The sequence below is a fragment of the Perca fluviatilis genome, chromosome 19, assembly GCF_010015445.1.
Source record: "Perca fluviatilis chromosome 19, GENO_Pfluv_1.0, whole genome shotgun sequence".
NCBI lineage: Eukaryota > Metazoa > Chordata > Actinopteri > Perciformes > Percidae > Perca > Perca fluviatilis.
In genome coordinates, this window is record NC_053130.1 from 10,314,745 (window position 1) to 10,321,067 (window position 6,323).

Here is a 6,323-nt window from a genome sequence, read left to right on the forward strand (position 1 = left end):
TAACATAGTGACAGAATGTATGACTAATTTGGTCATGTGTTTCATACACTTTCTGTAATAGCACATCTAAAAGCAAAAATCCTATCAGATGGGGGACCCTGGGACAAAATCTTATCAAATGGGGGTCCGTGGTCTAATTTGTCAGTTGATGTAAAAAAACTTTGGAACCACTGAACTACAGGACAGGTGTGCAGTTACTTTCTGGGAGATAATGGGGTAATGAGGGACAGGAGTGTAAGGATGTGGAGGATCAAATGATTGGCAGAAGCAGGAACACACTGGACTGGTCTGAAATGGCAGCTGAAGCAAATCAAGAGCCAACCACCACCTATCCACCCAAAGAAAGTAAGGAACCCACATCCACCACATACACATGTAACATATGACACAACTTTCCAGCCTAATTATGAGAAAACACAGCTACAATACAGTGCTTAGTCATACTATATATCTATATATCTGGCACCAGAGAAAAAAGCAGAAAGAATAAAAGAAAAATAAATAAAGAGATATTTTCTTATCTGTGTACTGTGAACATTTTAGGTGAGGGAGAGCCAGTCTCCTTTTTGAGGAAGTTGTCCTTTCTCTGTCTTGTGCCTCATCAACAGGCTGTTAGCATAAGTGGAAATACCCCACACGTCACCTACCCACAGATTCAAAAGCAGAACGTGGCCCAATGCTAAAATATAGTTTGAGTTGTTTGTAGGGAAGCTGGTTATTTGCATTTCTCCTTCAATATTCTTTATATATGCCATGTTTCCTCACACAGAATGTGACCTTCCTTTTTGAAATGATATTCAAATCTCCTCATTAAAATGTATTTCCTATGATATGTCCCTTTGAGATGAGTGCTGCAAGAAAAAAGGCTTCAGAAGGCTGAGAGAATCTGTGTGTGTGTGTGTGTGTGTGTGTGTGTGTGTGTGTGTGTCCATGCACAAACAGTATATGAGCCTGTTTTTGTCTTGTATCAAAGCGTCTCTATATGTGAGCTGCACTGCAGTGTCAGGCGAAGTGTTGCAGCTCTTTGGCTCAGGGTTGCATCAGCCTCAGTGAAGCAGGTATGCAGCTCTGCAGCAGTTCAGACTGATGTTATAAAACTAGAGTCATCGAGGCAAATCAAGCCAGCCGCTCCAGAGTCAACCTCACAAATCCAAGCTAAAGAGGGGACAAACCACAAGTGAACCAAAGTGAAGGAAATAAAACCAACTTAAACAACCCACAGCAAAGTGTGGAAATACAAGAGAACAGACAGACAAACACAACCAATTAAACTCAAACTAGTCCAAACTAATATGACCATGCGGCTCCATGAGACTAATCACAACAGTACCAAGCAAATGTGGTCAGGACAAAACATGTAAATCAAACCAAACCAAATCACATAACACTCATTGCCATAGAGCCCAAACAGGATCCAATTTAAAACAGCCAAATCAAAACACCCAACCTGGGCAATATACTGTAATCATGGTAAGATAGGCTAACCATAAAACATATACAGGCCAGAGGATAGAATTAATCCACACAAACCAAATCAACCAACAACCAATTAGTCAACCATTCAAATGAGCCAACCACCCAGCCATCCAAACAATCTGAGCCAAATGCAGTAATTAATCTACTGACTTTCCAGCTGGTCAATTTAAAGGAATAGTTTGATACTTTGGGGAAATAATGTACGCTTATTTGCTTTCTTGCCAAGAGTTAGATGAGAAGATTGATACCACTTTAATGTCTGTGCAGTAAATATGAAACTGCAGCCAGCAGCCAGTTTCCTTAGCTGAGCACAAAGACAGGAAACAGGGGAAATCAGTCTGGCTCCGTCCCAAGATGACAAAATCTGCCTTCCAACACCTCTAAAGATCACTAATCACATTGTTATATCTTGTTTGTTTAATATGCCTAGCTTAACTAACTGGCTTGTGGCTGTAGTTTTGTATTTAATGTACAAATATGGTATGTATAATATAGAGTGGTATCAAACTTCTCATCTAACTCTTGGAAGGAAACGGATATACACATTCAAATAATCACACCAAACTCATCCTACCACTCACTAATAAACTAACCAGACTAAAGGAATAAGCATACTTAGTCTGGTTGGTTCTTCCAAGTCTTTTCTGTATTCCAATTTCAAATAGTTCTTTTAATGATATCCTCCATGTTACTAACATAGGAACTTGGGACTCTGGATATTGCAACAAATCCTAAAGGTTCAGTTATGGCCATAGGTTTTAATAATTTCAATTCAGTCTCTGAGAAATCCTGTTTTGACAATTTAGTATGGCGGACGGGTCAAAATACCACAATACCCAACTTGATGTTGCCATGGAGTAGAGGCCATTCGGAGACACAAATCGGAGCGGTTTTTGGAACAAAATACAATGCCACAATTCATAAATTAATTTTAAATGAACCCAAGTAAATTCATTTATGCTACGTTTACACGTGGCCGGCTATTTTCACGTACCTGTGTATATATGCCGTCAATGCCGTCAAGAACGTGCCAAACCTGTAGGTGGCAGTGTAACGAGAAGCTCAAGCCCACGTTAGCCAATCAGAATCCCGAAAATAGCAGCAACAGCAACAAATCACTTCCTCTCTCTTCTCTTCCTCACTTCCTCGGCTGTCTAAACCTCAGTTTGTCTCAGTTTACATGCAAACGTGCAAACAAAGTTTTCCAAAATCTCCACTCTGGCCGGAGATTTTAGAAAGAATCGTTTTCAGAGGCAAATTCTCCGTTTGCGTGTAAACGAAGGGCACAAACGAAGGGAAATGTCTCAGTTTTTCAAAATAACCATGTACGTGTAAACAGGGTATTAAGCACCACATCATAATCTTTGGCTTCCACCTGTCGTTAGCGGCACATAGGGCAGCATTGTTAGGTTGTTGATTGGATGTTGCACCTTTGGAAACGTAGTTAACTAACTACCCCAATTTTTTTTATGTTCACAGGCTTGTACCTTGCAAAGTTTTTTCATAGCGTAGTTGTTAATCCTTTGTAGAGATCATTTAACCGGGACGATTTCATGCTGATCTGAGCTGTAGAAGTGCTCCAACTGTGAGTCATAAATCAATGAAAGATCCACTCCGTTCATTTCATTACTTTTCTTATCATCAGCAAATTCCACATATGTGTATTAATCTGTGGGTAAAGAAAATCCCCAACAAATACACTTTTTACTACTGTTTGAGTTATGTTTGCTTAAACAACAGTGCTAAGACATTTTATAAAAGTAACTAACCATGACTTGTTTTTAAAGATTTACGTATGAACCAATCGACTTGGAGTTGAGAGTCAAAGTCAAGCACAAAATTGGATGAAAGTTGAAAAATCATTATTCATTTGGTTTAAAAGTCCCATATCATGAAAATTTTACTTTATGATGTTTTTTAAAATTAAGATGCGTTTCCCCAGCCTGCCTGGTCCCCCAGTGGCTAGACATGAGCCCTGGGTATCCTGCTCTGCCTTTGAGAAAATGAAAGCTCAGATGGGCCGATCTGGAATCTTGCTCCTTATGAGGTCATAAGGAGCAAGTTTACCTCCCCTTTCTCTGCTTTGCCCGCCCCGAGAATTTGGCCCACCCATGAGAGAGAGAGAGACATCATGGCTTTCAAACGAGTAAAGTGGCAGTTGATCAAGGCCACACCCCCACCTTCCACCTTGCCCCTCCCTCTCCTCCTCAATAGCTACAGACACAGAAATGGCACATACTAAGGAAAGGTCATTGTGGGACTGGTTCTAGTGGCTGTAATTCTGCACCAAGGCTGAATTTCAGGAAAGAGACTTCAGATAAAGTATTAGGGGACAACTAAGGCCTATATAAAAGTATCCAAAGAGCACCATGGCATGGGACCTTTAAACAAATAAGGGATGAGAAGTTAAATTGGATGGATTTATCGGATATCTAGTTCATGAAAAAGTTTCTATTCAAACTTCATTATCACTATTAAACAAAATGGAAACAACAACCTGCATGTTGTCTATAAAATGCTGCCCATTGTGTCTGCATACTTGCAACTTACTGTAAAAGGCAACAAAGTGAGTTATTGGAAATGATAAATTGTGTTTGACTGATGCACTTCCTGTACTGGCTCGCATGCTCAACTTTCTTCCTGTTTACAGCTCCAACATCCCACAAACCCTTGCTCCTTTAATAGGAAATGCTACACACAGGCCCAAAGCCTGCAGCCAGCAGAGTTTCAGTAAGTTACTTAGAGATTACTGTCATGGCATTTCTGTTTTACCTTGAAACCTGTGATTGAAGTGTGGATGTTTGCACAGTATCTCACTTTAGTTTGGGATGAAAAGGCCAACAATGAGTGCCCTACTATGATTTGTATGTATGCTATTTTGCTTAAAACTACTGTCAGCAGCATTGTCATGTAACAGCCTTAAAAGTATGATTTTGTTCATATTAATGCTCCTTTATAGGATGAGAAGCTTGTATAATCCTGAGGATCATGAAATCCTCAAGAACAACTGGATAAAAAGGACCATATACAGTAAGTAAAACTGAAGACAACACATTGTTTTCTTTCTTTCTTTCTTTCTTGTCTTATAAACATACCTACATTTTTGACTCTTTGATAAATGTGCTGACATTGTGTTCAAACTCTTCCTCTAAAGATTCCTCTCCTGCCTTCCTTTCTTTATGACAGGAGGAAGACTGGTTACACAGTTACACAGGATCTTTTGTCTTCATCAGAAAACAGCACATGGGGAATTTGCACGGTAGGATTTATATTTTTACTTTACAAACACAGAATCAAAATCACAGACAGCCACTGCAATGGTTTCAAATCACTATAGATGTCCCTGGGTCATATTTGTCTGTGCCAACAGGGTGTTAGCTGCAGAAGAACTGACAGTACAAAGATAATAGAGACTACAGAAGTGCTTTCTGCTCAAGCTTTAATGGACTTGGACTACCGATGTTATTGTTACATTTAGCATGTACATGCTCTGTGTTGGTTCACACAGTCACAAGTGCATTGGCTTATCTGCCCTTTCTTACTACATATCCTGTGCCTCTTTTTTTCTCAGTAAATGTGACATGTAAGTGTGACAAATGTCATGCGAGTCTGTGAGAGCAAAAGTTGTGATGCCTTGCCTTGCATACAGTTTAGGAAGTCCATCAGTTCACATCTGACAAAAAATGTTGCTTATGAATGCTTTAAGTTTGTAATTTCTTACAAAAGATTAAGACACATTGATTTATGTTTAAGTTTTGATGTCACTCAAAGAAGACTGTAGAAAATATTGGAATACTTTTGACTTTGTTCAGGGAAGTTTGGCGCTCAGCCTGTGCTGCTGCCTCTGTGCCCTCTGGGTTAATGACAGGTTTGTCTCACACAACATATAATCGCTGGCAGTTCGCAGCGCAAACGCGTCATTCAGTGACTCAGAGTGAAATTTTGTGTTCATTCGTCTCCCCCAGACAAAAGAAGCTGCTATTCCCCTTTGGTGTGAGAAAAGTTAAATGACTCTTATTCAACACTTTCCAGGAGTCTCTGATACATACTGGATGAGGATGAAGATGTGTGATGTTTTACAGAGAAATAAATATGCTCAAAATTTAATTACTTACTTGGAGAGAATGTCAAGACTGAGTGCTGTACAACATCAGATCTCTGACTGTCTAACTGCAGCAGCTCTTCATACACTGGATGCAGGCCACGCTTAGCCTGTATGTATGTGTATTTTGGTGGCCTGTGGGCTTTTATAATCTACAATTAAAACCTACCCATGGTGGGTATTTTAGGGGCAGATTCTACTATTTCCAGACTCGTTTTAGGGCGACCACTACTAAAGTGGCCAACTAAAATAAATAAATTAAGAATTGTTTCCCAATCCCAGAATTGTATTCCGTGTGGAAAAAGGTTGGAAACAGCATTTATACTTTCACATGTTAAATAAGATGTACACAACATGTTCATAATTTGACAGTTCAGTAATTAAATAAAATATTTTAAAAAAAAGTTACATTGGGTGGACTCAGACCTCAGTATTTATTAAGTCCTGGCTATAGTGCACTGAGTGCTGTTGCAGACAAGTGGAGTTGTTGCTTTTATTGTTGTTGAGTGATTTTCAGGTGACATTGAAAATAAGGATTTCAAAATGTGAAATGTGAAATAGTGAAAGATCCACCCCATGTTGTATTGATAGCTTTGGCAAAACGCAACCCAACAACAACAAAAAGGAAATCGTCTAGTCTTAATCTGCATTGCTATTTTTACTCGTTGTTGGGGTCACTTTTACTCACGACATGCTAACGGCAACAAAGGATTCCATTCATTACGCTAAGAAAGCTAGCGGCGGT

The 6,323-nt window shown here is 39.4% G+C and overlaps 1 long non-coding RNA gene across 1 annotated transcript; it reads left to right on the plus strand.

Moving 5' to 3' along the window:
- The first annotated feature begins 217 nt into the window (after positions 1 to 217).
- LOC120547509 lies at positions 218 to 5,988 on the plus strand. The gene is made up of 5 exons (XR_005637071.1): positions 218 to 345; positions 4,127 to 4,206; positions 4,436 to 4,506; positions 4,663 to 4,735; positions 4,847 to 5,988. It is a non-coding gene; the product is annotated as an uncharacterized LOC120547509 (long non-coding RNA).
- Positions 5,989 to 6,323: the final 335 nt, after the last annotated feature.